The 17,166-nt window shown below is 34.1% G+C and overlaps 1 pseudogene; it reads left to right on the top strand.

The window, feature by feature from the left end:
• Window positions 1-990: 990 nt before the first annotated feature.
• LOC118009804 lies at window positions 991-5,950 on the top strand (annotated as a pseudogene).
• The last annotated feature ends 11,216 nt before the right edge of the window (window positions 5,951-17,166 follow it).

Raw genomic sequence — 17,166 nt, 5'->3', positions numbered from 1 at the left:
AGCCACATGTCAATATTGTGCATGTTCATTCCATGTTTATACTCCTTTCAAGGAATTTTGCATGTGGTGTTGCATAAGCCAGACAATGTCATTCGAAGCCTTTTCCGATTTTCTTCTGGGTCTACCATACAGTTTTAATTTTCACAGTTTAATATCTGCACTTGTCGGTAATGTACATAGCAACATGATCTATGGCACTGCAAAGCAGAAAAGGCCAGGCATGATTACTTTGATTACTGTGAAGATGGATCTTTTGTGTGTGTTTGTCAGCCTAAATGGAGACACACTATGAAAAATTCAAGATGAAAACACTGTCGTATTGGATAAATATGAGCTCAGAAGTCTACTCAGTAACATAAGAATTCCCTCACAGGACTGAGAGCCTCTAATAATCTAGATTGGACCTTTTGAATTAATGCTGTGAACTCTTTTCTCACTACATAATTGCAGTTAGAGAACTTTTCTTGTAATTGACCAAAGTTATCAAGTTTCATACCTACTTTTACTTACCTTGACAGCTCACAATTGTGATACAAGGCACCTGACAGAATTCAGTACAGCCATTAAGTGGCAAGAGAAAATTACAGAGTTCAGATGAGGCCACCAACTGAAAATGAGCCTCAGTTTTTGGATTAAAATGTATTTCAATTGCATTCTGCCTGGTTCGTTTATGAATTTTATTTTCCATTAATGTGAATTGAGACTAAAATTATAGTTGAAACTTTTTCAATAAATTCATATTGTTTTTCAGAATTCTAATGATACACTTTCCTGAGTTAATTTTAATTTCAAGAAAGGTTCCCTAAGTGCTTAAACTTCTTATAGGTTGCCTAATTTTCTGGTGGAAAAAAAAAAGTCACTGAATTAATATTTGTTTGCTAGTGTGAACAGTCAAGTCATAAAGAATGATGTGATTTGCTTACATCAACCAGATATGTTGGTTAAGATGGTCCCACTCTGGTGGTTTAAAATGAAAAAGATTTCGGAGAAATGACTCAGGTATGATGTGAAGGAAAAAATTGGTATATATGGACTGAGAAATATATGCTGTCTTATAAAAAGTCATACCAACTTTTCAGACACAAAGTAGAAAGCTGATATCCCACCAAAACCAAAAGTCCTACAACCAAAGGTGACTAGTTTCACCTTTTCTTTAACTTTGCAACTGATCTTTCTATGATTATTCTTATCTCAAGGAGTACAAAAGCATAATAGTACCATAAAGTACTAATTTGTTTGCAAAAAGATATTTTATTGATATAATAGAATTACTATGGTAGTAGGGGTTTTATTATCTATATTGATCTTCCTGGTCTCCAGTTATCCAGTTTGGGTCAGTTGTTTAAACTTTCACCTCACATTTAGAGTCTAAATATAATGAGAGCAAGGTGGTAGAGATAAGAGTTGCTCAGAGCAGTGTTTACACTGTCTACACCTCCACATTTTTCCAGAAATAATAACCCAGAACCTCTTTACTATACTCAATAAAAAGTAAGGCTTATTATAGAAGTTAATTTAATACTGGTCATTTATAAGACACACCACTGAAGTACTATTTTTTTGCTATTAGAGAAATATTTCAGCCAATCCTGAAACTGCTGTCAAACAAAAATTTTAAGAATCTAAAATTCATCTCCACAGAGTCCCAAATATGTTAAATTTAAGTACCTACTCAGATTATTTTGATATGAAGCATAAAAGCAACCTATATATTTAAGAAGACATGTTTATAAAAAATGCAAAACAATTAGTAATGTACATTTTAAGATACTGATGCTGATCTTTAGCCATAGAAGAGAGATGAATTCTAAAAGATCAAAAACCTAGAATAACTCTTCCAAAATAAGGTATAGTGAGATATGAAAAAGAGAAAAAATATCCTCCATAATCACATTCTCATAAATTTATTACTTGCAAATTTGTGAAAGAGAAAAGCTACTGTGCAATAAATTTCAGAATATCATCACACTTTGTGTTCTCTATTTATTCAAAAGGAGTTACTCTATTCCCTTCAAAAGGAGGAAAAAAGAACAGTATCCCCCTTGAATGAACAACAAAAGGAAGGTAAGGCATAGAGAATTTGGAGGGTTTTATTCACTAGTGAAAGATTAGTGCCATTATGTATTAGAGGTCTTGAATTTATATTCTAATCTGCATAGAGCAAAGTAATCTGGCAGTGATTCAAGTTATTGTCTCCTTTCAATACAAGATGTATTAAATAGTATGTAAATAAACATGTCAACTGAAACCTATTTATTGTCACAGGAAAGTCATTTGGTAGACAGCTTGTCAGAGACTGGAAAATTAACATCTTTTTCAGATACTTTTTCTTCCAAACAGGTTGGTACGTTTAAGATAAATATATAGCCTGGTGTTATTAAAGGTATAACCATGCTTCCGGGATCTGAAGCCTAACAGAAAGTAGTAAAACAAATTTTAAAATTTGTTATATCCTTAATGCAAAGTAAGTTTATGTTTTAACTTTAATTGAATTTTAATCATTTCTCAAGGTAGATCTAGGCTTGTGTGCTCATTACTCCACAACAGAGAAATTTAGCATTGATCAAACTTATCAAACCACAGAAAGAAAGAAAGCTGGAAAAGCTATTCACATTCACCATTATTTTTCATTAATTTGCTGCCCAGTCCTCCTGCTCTGTTTTAAGAAGGTAATAGAAAGTGAGGATTGGTCTCAGGTGAACTACTGCAAAACATCTCCTAGACCAGAGTTCTTGGGATTGTTTTCCAAGATTTGAGAAAAGAACTACCAAGGTTGATGTATCTAATGGCCTCACTCTACAATTAAGTATACTAAAGCAAGTAAAGACAGCGATAATAAATAAAAAGATGAATGAGGGATAATATAGAAACAAACACATGTTTTGGTCAACATAACAGTTTGAAGAATAAGGCTTTAAAATAACCGAAATGTTAAAGCCCCAACGCAAAACAAAAAAATATTATTCAGCAATTAGTTGCACAGTGTGCGTGATAGAGTGACAAATGTTTCAAAGTTGTAAAGACCCAGTGGTAACTCTAAAGATATTTGTTCTGAGATTTATTATTGTGATGATGATTAGAAGTAGTAGTTGTAGTAGAAGTAGCTATGGATTTGGAATAAGTCATCAACACCAATTTATAGAGTCCAGATTTATATCTACATAACAGAAAAATTCACTAAGTTTAGCAAGGGTTGAAACTAATTTCCTATCAGAGATCAATCTTTTTTCTTGATTCAAAAGCATCATGTACTAACCCACAAGGTAACTGGATAGCTCAAAAACTTCAATGATTTCCCTTTTTCTAACACATACAAAGTCCTCAACCTGTGTTGTGTGCTGGCCAAAACCACTTTGGCTTTTCACATTTATTAATATTTTGGGGGAGGGGAGAGATAATCAGTCTCTAATAGATAGATATAGTTGAGAAATACAGGTTCCCTCCCCCATCACCATAAGCAAGTGGGATGAAATCACATCTCCAGAGTAATTCTGCCCCTGACTCCCCACACACATGTACCAGCAACCTGGCAACGCATTATCATGTAATCTTTTGTTATCTGACCAATAATATCTCAGGTCTTTCTTCCCTTTTGGCCCTTCAACTATGACTTTGCGCATGACACTCACTTGAGGCAAATGGCACAATATTACAGTGGTGAAATTTGGCCACCTTCGTTGTTGGAATCAGGTGACAGAATAGGTTAGAATGAAAACCTAAGCCAGGAAAGGGCTCAAAGGATTATAGGCTACTGAGGTCTCTAAATTCTCATGCCTTGGCTGTGCAAGTGTGGAGGTATTATATATTTTATCAAGTCCATCCATGCATTTCAAATGAGACACACTTTATTAATGAAAATACATCTCTAGCATTCTTTATGCTACTTAAAAAATGAGTAGCGCTGATCAAGATAACAGGTAATAGAACTACTTATAACACTTCTCTTTGGAAGGTGAAATACCTGTTACAGTCTTTTAAATGTCAGATAAGCAACCCTGGTCTATGTATGCCTGTTTATTTGGGGATATTTCAAATATTACCTAATGCCTCTAGGGGTAGATTGAAACTAACACCTTCCTATAAAATTTCTATAACACTGTCTATCCTAAAGTTTGTTTGTTGGTTTTTTTTTTTTTCAAATCACAGAAAATATGACATATTCAAGGCTCTCTGTGATGTGGTTCTCTTTACAATCTTCTCTAAAATTTTCCTTGTATGTTCCCATCAAATAACTCACTGGACTTGAACTTATCCTGTGCCATTGTCTGCTTTCTCTATCTGGAAAAATTTCTCTCTATTTCTATTCAAAAAATGTAATCCATCTTTAAAAGCTCATTTTAAAAACAAATTCTCATTGCCTTTATTTACTATTCATTTAATAACATTCATAAACACATTTCTACATAGCTCCTTATATAAATATAAGTTTTATATATGTTGTATATATTATTTATATATCCATACAAACTATAGAGTTGATAACTATACTTTTAATAACAAATTTCATTAATTCCCTTATTTATTATACATTTATTGAATACGGACTAAATTCTAAGTAATAGACCAAATGATAGATTTAGTCCCTGAACTCAGGTAGCTTACCAGCAGGCAAGCCAGAGAAAAACGATGTGCTGCATGGTCTAGTGGAGAAATTTATGACAAATTTGCTGCTAATACAGCCTGAGGAAAGGGCCTTCTACATCAGCTTGAGAGAATCTTGAAGGCTTTTCCAAAAAATACTACTTGAGGTGAGATTAAAGATAAATAAAAGCTGTTTTACTTTAAAAAGGCAAAGGAAGAGAAGTGTTAGAGAACAAAATTTGATTTTACAAGAACATACTGACTATTTTTGTACCTGGTTGTTACCATGTATGTGTGCCATGATAAGAAATTTGAATCACAACTTATGGACTGTGGCAGCCATTGAGATAGGAAGCATAGGGAATGATTTCAAATTGCCATTTTAGGAAGATAAGATTGATTCATGGAAGATAGATTGGGGAGGGCAGGATGGAGAGAGTGAATCAGATTTGCTAATGGTTCATATGAGTAATGAGGAAGGTCTGAAGTAAGCCAGTAGCAACATGAATAGAGAGGGTGAAAATAGGACTAAAATATGATATTTAATTAAAAGGCATTAACATTGTTCTTTTTCGTGGTGCCACAGAGGCAGAAGGCTGCTTCAGGAGGAAGCTGAACATCTCTTTCCCAGCTACTAGCTGCCAGAAACTCATTGAAGTGGACAGTGAACATAAACTTCGTACCTTTTCTGAGAAGCATATGGCCACAGAAGTTGCTGCTGATGCTCTGGGTGAAGAATTGAAGGGTTACACGGTCCAAATCAGTGGTGGCAAGGATAAACAGGTGAGAATGATAAACATGGCTTCCCCATGAAGCAAGGTGTCTTAACCCATGGCTGAGTCCGCCTGCTGCTGAGTAAGGACATTCCTGCCACAGACCAAAGAGTGTTGGAGAAAGAAAGAGCAAATCTGTTCAGGGTTGCATTGTGGATGCTAATCTCAGTGTTCTCAACTTGGTCATTGTGAAAAAAGGGGAGAAGGATATTCCTGGACTCACATACTACTGTGCCTCTTGCCTGAGGCCCAAAAGAGCTAGCAGAATACGCACACTTTTCAATCTCCCCAAAGAACATGATGTCCTCCAGTATGTTGTGAGAAAGCCCCTAAACAAAAAAGGTAAGAAACCTAAAACTGAAGTGCCCAAGATTCAGCATGTCGTTATTCCACATGTCCTCCAACACAAACATCGACATACTGCTTTGAAGAAACAGTGTACTAAGAAAAATTAGGAAGAGGCTGCAGAATATGCTAAAGTTTTGGCCAGGAGAATGAAGGAGGCCAAAGAAAAACTCCAGAAACAGATTGCCAAGTGACAGAGGCTGTCCTCTCTGAGAGCTTCTACCTCTAAGTCTGAATCCAGTCAAAAATAAGATTTTCTAAGAGTAACAAATAAATAAGATCAGCCATCTAAATAAATAAATAAATAAATAGTATTAACATTATTGCTTATTCACAGAAGAGTACGAGTGAAGAGAAAGTTGGCAGTTAACTGTTGGGCCTATTTTATCAGTGTGTGTGCCATAAATTGAGAGAAGAAACCCAGAAGGAGAAGCACTCAGTGGAGAGAGAGGAAGGCAGTGGTTTCAGTTTAGAAATGTTGAGTCTGAGGATTACATAGGATGTCTAAAAGGTCCTTTTATATATGATTCTAGAGTACATGAAAAAATACTGGATAGAAATATAAATTTGGGCTCATCACTGTAAACTAGTAGATCAAAGAAAATGGGCATGAACAAGACTGCCTAAGTAAAGCAATAAAATAGAAGGAAAAGAAAGTGTATGCTTCAACCCTTGGAAATAGGATCATGTAAGAAACAGATGGAGATAAATTTATTGAGTAGACATAGGAGCAAGCAGTCAGAGAACAAGAATGGAACTCAAAGGAACTGAGAGAATGAGAAGTGAGAGAGAAAAGAATTTCAATATAAAGAGTGTGAACATTGTCAATTTCTCCAAGAGAGTTAAGTAAAAGAAGAAGAAGAAAAAAAAAAAATCCATTAGCTATGATTCCTAGAAACTTAGAGGCAACCTTAGTGAAAACAGTGTCAGTGAAACAATGGGGCAGAATATAGATAAAATAATTTATTCAATGTTGCCCTTATTCTCCTTTTAAATAATAGTATGAAGTCATTTTGTTCTTTTCTAATCTCCCCTACTATTATGCTATAATGACTTATTTTGGTTCCCACTCTAGCAGCTTGGAGTATATCTCATTTAAGAATTCCTGAATTATTTGATCTTGTACATGATATTAAAAATAGTAAACTTGTGCAAAAGCCCAAATAGGAAATTCATCTCTAAAAAGTATTTTCCTATATATAAAACCCATAAATTCTATTTCCTAGGGAAAAAATTAATAAAAGTTCCATATCTGGTTATAGTGCTGCTTATGTATTTTGAATTTACATAGGGAGAAGAGGAGCTTATCAAGGCTTGATATTTTGCGACTGAATATGAATGCCAGGTGCTTCTTGTGGAAGGACAATGTGGAAGAGAATCAAATATTTTAAACTCTCGTGTTGCAGGATTCATAACCTCAGGGATATGCAGGAAGTCTAAGAAGTCAGGGGCTCAGTGGGAGAAGAAGTGATGGCTCCAGGAGCAGCTTGGGATGGGAGTCCATCCCATCACAGTTGTTGTCTATTGCAGACAATAACTGTGTATGGCTCACTGATGGACTTTGGTTTTTCAAAACAAACAAACAAATAAAATGCCTCTCATCGTCAAAACTGCAAAGTGTTAATTGTCCTGTGGCACCCAGAGAGCTTCAAATTCAAGACCAGGCAATAATCAATTGGGTATAGTTTGTAGTGATTCTCCTAAGAGCCATTGTGAGCCTTTCTACCACTTTCTACACTGTGTTTGCTGCTTTTGTGATTTTATTCACCTGGACCATAAGAATATACCACACGAGGTGACTCTGGACCTGGACTAGATAAATAATTAATCCTCAACTCAGCCAGAAGCTATCACCGCTGGCTTTAGTTGACAAATAGCAAGCGTGACTCCAATCCTGAGTGTAAAGACTTGGAAAAAGCCCTAAAGTGTCATGATATTTGCAATATGTGTGAATGACAATCTTTTTAATAGTTTCCTACCTCCTGTTTTCCCCAGTGATATTCTAGTAACCAGAAGCAGCCCGAGGGAATCTACAATGCTCTTTTTTTCCCCCTTACCACACAATAGCATGATTCAGCCTGTTGATGTTATATTCTTTACCATTGTTAAATCAGTCTGCTTAAAACATTAAATGTTCAAGATTGGCAGAACTTTAGAACTCTCTTCTTTAAAACCAATTTAAATTGCAGATATCTGTACTTAGCCTCAGAAATTCCACTGCATTCACTGTTAAAACAAGCAAGTCAATGCAAAAGGCCTATTCTAAATGTACTAACGGCAATTTCTTTTTTAAAATTTCAAGCCAGGTACCTTGGTTATCCATTTACTTTTCTTTTTTTTTTTTTTTTTTTTTCTATTTCATGCTAAACACGGGAATATTTATTTAAAAAAAATAACTAAAAAAAAACTTTCTTGGGTAAGATCAACTTATCTCTCCCTACTAGATTCCTTTATCTCATATATACTTTTTTTTTAATGCCCTAATTTTTTCCAAAGCAATAATTTTCTATAGACACAAAAAATCAGTACAACTTATTCAAATAATCTAGAGGTTCAAATAATGTCTAGAGAGGAAAAACAAATGCATTTAACATCTACTCAATATGTCGCTGGTGACAACCTCATTGACCAAGGCCATACTGATCCCTAAAAGCCCCTTGTCTATCCTTGACTTGATCATAGAGATCTGTAGAAAGCTGTGAATATCATGGCCATGGGTTCAGCATCCTTTGTTTCACCAATACCCAGCCCCATTGAAGTCTTACTACCATCTCTGAACACTGCTTTGATGGGGAAGTAGTCTTTACAAAGCATAGGATTATCCTTCATTCCCTCACCAATATTTGGGATTATCCTACTCTTTCATAATACTGAAAGATAATCTCTTCTATTTCCCTTCTGTATAACTTACTTCTTACTTCTTAAGCTTTTACATACAGGAAAAAAAAAAAAAAAAAAAGAGCTGTTGCCTTCCTGAAATTCTGATTCAGGTATGCAAAGATCTCTGAGACAAGGAAACACTAGGGACCTTCCTACCAAAATGAAGAAGCAGGAAAGGGCCAGAGGTAGAAAACCCAAAGAGCAAACATCAATATCTCAAAAAAGTATCCTGCCGCCATGGTGGTTAAGAGCCTAGCCAAGCCTAGGTGCAAATCTTGACCTTGCCATTTATAAGTTGTATGACCTTGAGCAAGACATTTGACCTCTTTTTCCCTCAATATTTTATTGAAGAATATTTTATAATAATATATATGCTAACATATAGAGAGAAAAGTACACTTATCTGAAATATATAGCTCAACACATTTTCTCTAGGTGAACAGACCTAGGTAAGCAGCACCCACATCCAAAAAAGAATGCCATGAGACCCCCAGAAACCCCTCCTCTTAATACTCTTTTTCCCTTGCTAAAGTAACCACTATTCTGACTTCTAATAGCACAAGTAGTTACTGTTGGCTTCCAGGGACTCTGCCTCTTAGCCTCTTTTCTTCATTTGTGAAACGGAGATTATAATAGTATCTTTACCCCAGAGGTTTTTGTGAAAAATTAAATGCATTAATATTTATGAAAGGCTTAGAAGAATCTACAGCACAGTAAAATAAAATAAATGTCTTAGAAGAATTAATGTCTGATTATTTGTTTAGTATAAGTTGTATGAACCTAACCTAAGAATTTTAATTAAAAATACGTAAATTCACACATGAGGAAGTAAATGAAGATCTACTCTAATTGAACTAAAACTCAATTTCACAAATGTAGCCTTCACTTCTACAAAGCAACCTTAGAAAAATATTGTACAGATTCCTTAGATTGGTTTGATTAAATGTAGATCTATATCTCAATGGTAATTTAACATGGTTTGTTTCTGAAATCCAACATTTTTTCCTATTGTGAAATAGTTATACATCATATCATGTGTCATTTCAAAGAACTTCTAGATATTGTTAAAATTTATTTGTTGTATTGAAAATTTTGCATGTTGGTCATATATACAAACTATTAACTTGAAAAAAGTAGACAATAGGATTACAAATCTTTGGATTGAGTATATGTGGTTATCAAATCTTAAAAATACACATTTGTTAAAGAAAATATATCTAGAGAAGATACACCTGCCATCAGATTAAAGTGGTTCATTGCATACCAAAAGGGCATGAGGTCAACATTAAGAATGCTATTTCATTTATCACCATTTCATGGTATTGATTTTTTTGTCCTTAGAAATAAGGAAATTTTATACCTGAGCTACCAGAAAGCAACATGACTTGACTCTAAACACATATTTCTTAAGGGAAAAGAAGAAAAAAAGCAGAAAATAATTTTTAGAAAAATGCATAGATTAAAACAATATTTCAAGTAAATTTTAATATATTTTCTTTTTTTGGTTTATTAACAAACATTTATGTGATTGCTTTATTTTTCTGAAAATCTTTGTACTTACAAATTATGTTTCTAGTTATTCAGTGGTACTACACAACTAAACAATTATATCTGAAGACACAATATCATGTTACATTTGGAAACGCATGCCAAAATGACTGACAATACTGAACTAAAAGGTGTGAATTTAAAAAAATATTTAATAAAGAAACTTAGAAACAGAGCATGTCAAGTTTAGAAGTACTCATTAAGAAGGGTGATTCTCTGAAGTTTCATTTCTACAAAAAAAGCTCAGATATTTTTGAACTATATTGAAAACCCAAAAAAGCAAGAAAATAAGTAGCCTGTATTTGACAGACCTCCAGTTGTTTTAGACTTGTTAGGTTGCTGGGGAAAATATTTGAATTTTTCCTGGGGATATGATATCTGCACCTTAGAATTTAGGCTTTAAAATATTTTCAAGTTATCAGAGGTAGTGCAAGTTTGTGAGTATGCAGCTGCTACAGCCAGAATGGTGCCCTGCCCTTGGAAGGGCCTCACCTTGTAATTTGATGACGCCATCTTGAAATTCTTAATTTTTGAACAAGGAGTCCCCATTTCCTTGTCTTTTAGACCAGCTATATTAAATAAACTGTCCTGATTAGAAACCTGCTCAACACCCCAGTTCTGTGACATATATATTCAATGGACATTCGGCCCATTTATTTCCTCTAAGACCTTCTGAAAAGAATGTAAGCAGTGGCACTTGTCTTCCACATCCTTGAATCATGATATGTCTATGTAAATGGGCTACATGCTTTGGTCTTATTTCCCCTTGTGTCCCCTGGGAATTTTTTTTTTTCTTTTGGTCAGTGATACCCTCTTCTTCTGTATCTTTAGACTCATCCTCCTCCACATTTGTTTACTTTTGGCCAAAATATGCCCAAATAGCCTTCATATTTAGAACAAAAAATGTGTCTTTACTAAACCTTCATCTTCTATATAGAAGCCTATCCTTTTACAGCCAAGAATTCGAAGCATGATATACTTTTCTTCTTCTTGAAAGTAATATGAACTCATAGTAGGACATTGGAAAAATACATTAAACAAATTTTATTTTATTTTATATTCTTAAGATTTTATTTATTTATTTGACAGAGAGAGAGATAGCAAGAGCAGGAACACAAGCAGGGGGAGTGGGAGAGGGAGAAGCAGGCTTCCTGCCGAGCAGGGAGCCCGATGCGGGACTCGATCCCAGGACCCTGGGATCATGACCTGAGCCGTAGGCAGACGCTTAACGACTGAGCCACCCAGTCACCCCTACATTAAACAAATTTTAAAGGCAAAATGTCATCCACAATTTTACCATCAAGAGAAAATAATGTTTTAGCATGTGTGTGCTGCTGAAGCGAGCACAGAAAATAATGTTTCAAAATATGATAGTTCTTTCCCTTTTTCTAAGCATTTAACGTACTTAAAATCATATCACTTTTTCTCAAAGTGTGATCCATGAGAGGACCAAAGAAGGTCTTCAAGGCTCAGGTGATCCATGAGGTCAAACCTAGTTTCATAATAATGTTAAGATTTTAATTTTATTTTTTAACATGTTCACATTTGCAAATACAGTTCAAATTTGCAAATATAAGTGAGGATAAGTAAAACCGCTATCTCCTTAGCCTGAACCTAGACAATGGTCCCAATTCATACTATTAGTCATTGTATTCCTCACAGTCACATCCTTGGGTGGGGGAAGTGGGGAAGCCTTTTGTACTTAAGAATGCCCTTGATGAAGCGGTGATTTTTATTAATTTTATTAAATCTCAAACCTTAAGCACATTTTTAAAAATACTCTGTGATAACATGAGAAAAACGCATAAAGCTCTTCTGCTGCACAGCAAAGTAAGATATCTGACTCAAGGAGAAGCATTTGTGCCAATTTTTGAGATGTGACTAGAACCAACCACTCTTATCATGGAGCACCATCACTGACAGAAAACTACATTTATTCAGACTTGAGTACTTAGCAAAGACTTTTTTTTCCCAGAGATGAGCATAGTGAAGCTGACACTTCAAGGTAAATCATAGACATATTTGTTGCCAATGATAAAATTCAAACTTCCAATCGAAAATTAAAATTTTGGATAGCATGTAACCACCACTGTAGGCTTTATAGCTTCCAAGAAGTTAAAGACTTTCCTGATAAGATTGGTGGTTATTTGGAATATGTGCATAACTCAACAAACCAATATTTTCCAAGATCATGCATGGGTAAAAGAGGCATTCAAAGTACAAAATAGAACAATGGATTTTAATGTAACAGTATAAAAAATTCATATCAATGATTTCAGATTCTGTGTTGCAACAACCTTTAAGAAACTGCTACTTGTCCAGCTAAAATGCATTATCAACAAAAAATATCAAATTATCTTCAAAGGCTACTTAAAAATTTCTCTCATTTCTAAGTACATATTTGTGTGAGGTCAGCTCTTCTTCATATTTTTTAATTCAAAAAACATTACAACAGTTGAATAAGGAAGCAAATAGAATTCATATAAATGAAAGCTACTTGGGATCTTTAACATTTTTTTATGAGCACAAACAATTCCTGAGATGAAAAATAAAGAAAAAATTTTAAAACTTTTGAAAGTTTGCTGCAATACATAATTTTTTACCCAGAATGTTTTCACTTGATATTATTTATTACCTGCCTAACACTTACTGTAACTTTTTTATTGAACTCTCTTCTAACTAGACTAGCAACTATTCGAGTCTGAGTCTTATTCATAGTCATATTCCCAATTTCTAGCAGAGTACTTAGCATAGTACTTAGCATATGTTCTATAAATGTTTATAGAATGAATGAATTGGAATGGGACAAATCATAAATGTCAACAATATTGAGTTCCATTAAATTTTATTTCATGACTCACTGCTTGCTTTGGATTAGCTCCCATGTCCAGAAATGGTTCCTGAATCTTTCCAATACTTAACATGTGAATTACTCCCTGGAAACATCTAGTCAAATCACTTAATGATGAAGTTATTTTATTGAGTGGGAAGAGCTCTGATTCAAATACCTGATTTCTAATCACGATTTCTAACAATATTGATATGAAGTATAATCTTGGAAAACAATAATTATCATATGCTTTCCGCAGTTACAAATTTTACCCTTTGTGTATCAAACATAAATACTTGAATTAAAACATGACAATATTTAGAAACTTTAATGCATCAGTGCTTCCCTACAGTATCATAAGAGAAAGAGCCACCTGTGAAAGATCAGTGTACAAGCTTGTGCCCCTCAAGGTATGGGTTCTAAATTTGCCCTCAGTGTAGAAGTTATAAGATCAGAAAATTAAAGACAAAAATCTGAAAAACTACCAGAGAGGAATAATTACGTATTCAGTAACTACTTAAAGCAATTTAGTAATTCAGCAATTACTTAAAGTAACAAGAAGTAGACTCTGAATAGTGTTCTTGTCAATGCCAGTAGGTATGCACTTGTTTTCAAAGTGCCAGAATCCAATTTAAAATTCATTTTCAAAAATAGTGTGAAGTGAAGTGATTTTCAGACAGTTGAAGGTCAAAATCTTTATTATCTATAGATCCTTGTTAAAAATAATAAAGAGCTCTTGATTGAAATGGATGGGGTAAAATGTAAAAAAGGATATTATGAAAGAAAAAAATAAATAGGAAAAAACAAGTTGATGCACCTAAATCAGCACTGAGTTTGAAAAAAACTAGAAAAATAAATGGGTGAAATAAAATTGAGGTCAAAATAAAATACTGGACTATAAAAACACAGAGATAAGAGGAAGGAATTATAGTACTCTGAATCCCCTTAAGTGTGTGGAAAATTCATAGTGAATATTCACATTAAGAAAATTTAATGTTAAGCTTGTATTTTTAAGATATAAGGACAGTAATAAAACTAATATAAATAGAATGCACAAATTTTATGATAGGGTGGAAAATGAGGTAAAGAATATTAGAAGATTGCAGTGGAAGGCATGAAACTGGGAAAGAAGAAGCAAAGAAAATCAGGGTTAGGCAACACAAAAATAAAAGTGGAAATAAGCTAACGCCTTCCAATAATCATTGTATTAGTCTGGGTTCTCTAGAGAAACAGAACCAACAGGAGATAGATATATAGTAGGGAAGCTTTTAAAATTGATGAAAACAATATAAAAACAAACTAATACATAGCAAGTCTAAGAGAAAGCAGGAACTGGAACTTCTTCCTCAGTTCAGAAGATTTGCTTTAGAAAAAACAGCTGTTAGACAACAGAATGCACCACAGAAACTACACAAATCTTCAAATTGCTAGCTTAGTATCTGAGAAAAAGGATGCTGAAACTAATCAGGGATAGTATTGGAAAACGAGGAGAATCTATTCACCCTATCAGTCAGCAAACATTTAGTGTCTGCAGACTTTTCCTTGTTCAAGGGAAAATAATCAGACAAAATAAATATCAACAGAAGGCCTGGGTAAGAGGCATCTTCTAAATAACATTTCCCAAAGTCTATGCCTCAGAATTTATAGGTAATAAAAGAGACAAAATCCTATAATAAAATATATTTTTAATATAATTTCAAATTCTGACTTAAATGTTAAAGCGATTTCTGCATTTTAGGGTTTTTTGGTATTTTGAATATGCTGTTTTTCAGCATATATCCCTAATTGTTGAATAACTGCTTCCTCATGGAACTGGTATTTTCAGACACACTTTGAGAAATTAATATGGAAATATGTGCAACATTCATTGTAAAATTACAGAATCAAGCTACAAAATTGGCTATATAATGAATTTCCACATATATTTCCATTTGGTAAGAGAACACAATGACATTATGTATATTCAACATATATGGGAAACATATAGACAAATGAACACAGTACAGTGTTATGAATGGTAAGTGAATGCATACGACATATTGTATCTGTAGGAGGATATCTAATCCTACTTTGTAAAGAAAAGGGTTTTTAGAAAGATTAGAAGTCCATTAGCTTAGACATGATTATCAAATTAGAGATGTTTGCAAAATAGAAATATGGAGGGGAGGGCGGTTGAGGATGACTGAATTTTGCATTCTTGTCTGAGAAAAGATATGACCACCATCCATAGCCCTAAAAGGGTGGGACATTATAAAACTGAGAGTATTTGAGTGTGGCTGAAGTTGAGAGTATGAGGTAGAAAGTGGGGAGATAGCCTGCTGGAAAGGAAAGAAGTTGTACTATCGTGAAAGCCTATGCAAGGTATATAAAGAATGTGAACTTTATCCCAAGGGCAATAAGGAACCAAGGAAAAGTTTTACACAGGTTAGGGGGAAACCTACTTTTGTTTAAAAGATTACACTACACTCTGGAAATGTGATATAATAAGAATAGAAAAAAGAAGACCAGTTGAAAAGTTGAATGAGATGACTATGGCCTAAAAGTAAGAGATAAAAGACAATATGGGACTGCTAGATCTGAGAGCTAGCTAGAGAGCAGGCAAGGCATGGTTTCCTAAGGAAAAAAGAGGAATCAGCCTGACACCCAGGTTTCTAAGAGGCTTGATGAAAACCTGATAAATTCATTTAATGCATGAAAAACAGAGTGAGGGTTGGGGGTAAAGCAGAGCATGGTTCAGGGATGTGTTGGTCCAGCTTTGATTACATTAGATTTGAGAAGCTTTTGGAACTTCACAGTGGAGTGGATCATGAGGCACCTGTATGGCCAAATGATAGAGCAGGCTGACTCTTGATCTTGGGGTTGTGAGTCTGATCCCCATGTTGGGTGTAGGGTTTATTTTAAAAATATATAAATAAAACAAAGGGGAGTTGATCAGTAGTTTGTTAAGGGACTTGTGAGATGAAAATTTGGTTATTTCATGAGTGTACTTACATTCTTTCAAGCATTTAAGAAACAGATAAGTTCCTTTCTACAGAAATCATTCTAAGGAATACAAAAATGTGGGATTTTAACCGAATTCACTTTATGAAGCTAACATAATGCTGGTACTAGCACCTTAGAAATATAGCAAATTAAAAGAAAAATCACAGATCAGTCTAACTTATAAATATAGAAGCAAATATTTTAATTTAAATACTAGCTCTAACAAGATAAAACTTTAAGGAACACTATGTCAAAAATAACTTAAATATAACAAACAGTTAAAAATAACATTTGGAATTCCTTGAAAAGGTGTCAATATCCCTAACATTTAAAAAAAAACATTTTTTTTTTTTTTTTTAAATAATGGCTTTAATCGTCATTTTGAGTATACGGTAGGGAAAGTGTGCTTTAATTAAATATACATCATGCCAGTGATGCTGGCAAGGTTGAGTTAATCCTAATGTTGATAGCTATAAAAACTAGTTTGTACATGACAAGACAATGAGAGAAAAAAAGCAATCCCTTTGAAACAAAACTTTAAAAAAAATATGTTCACAGTGGTTTGTATCAACAGTATGCATTTTATGACAATAACATGTACAGATTGAGCACCCTAGGGCTCTCTTTATATCCTAAAGAAAACGAGCATTTACATTATTCATGGGTTGAACTGAATTTTAAAAAGATCAATTGTACACTTACCCCTTAGACAGGATAAACTGTTCTGGGGTGTACAGCTTTAACACCATTTTTACTGAATGATCAGTAAAAAAAGTAAGAAAAAAAATGTAAAAGAGTAAGAAATATGCTATTGGTGTAAGAACTGAAGGATTCCAAAGTTCATCAAAATGGAAGGTTTTTTTCCCTGGTATTAGAAAACTCTAGAGCAGCCTGATTCTGAAGAACTGTACACTAGAAGAAATTGTGTGGATAAATCAGGATATTCCTAAATGCGCTGTTGTGGGACCTCAGAAGCTTTCAGAAGTCTTCTTCACAGAGGACAATATTACTTCAGTTCTAACCAGGGAAGAAAAAAGAGAAAAAAAGTTTGACACCCCACCCCTTGGTCAAAGCAAATAACGAGAATGTGGAAAATATAATCACCAGATCCAAGAACTAAAGTGTTGGAAGAAAAAAACAAAAAAGAGGAAAGGAAAGGAAAGGAAAGGAAAGGAAAGGAAAGGAAAGGAAAGGAAAGGAAAGGAAAGGAAAGGAAAGGAAAGGAAA

This window comes from Mirounga leonina, unplaced genomic scaffold (assembly GCF_011800145.1).
Source record: "Mirounga leonina isolate KUSES-001 unplaced genomic scaffold, KU_Mleo_1.0 Mir_128, whole genome shotgun sequence".
Classification (NCBI taxonomy): Eukaryota; Metazoa; Chordata; class Mammalia; order Carnivora; family Phocidae; genus Mirounga; species Mirounga leonina.
The sequence above is the reverse complement of the archived record's forward strand: the minus strand, read 5'-3'. Positions and strand labels throughout refer to the sequence as shown.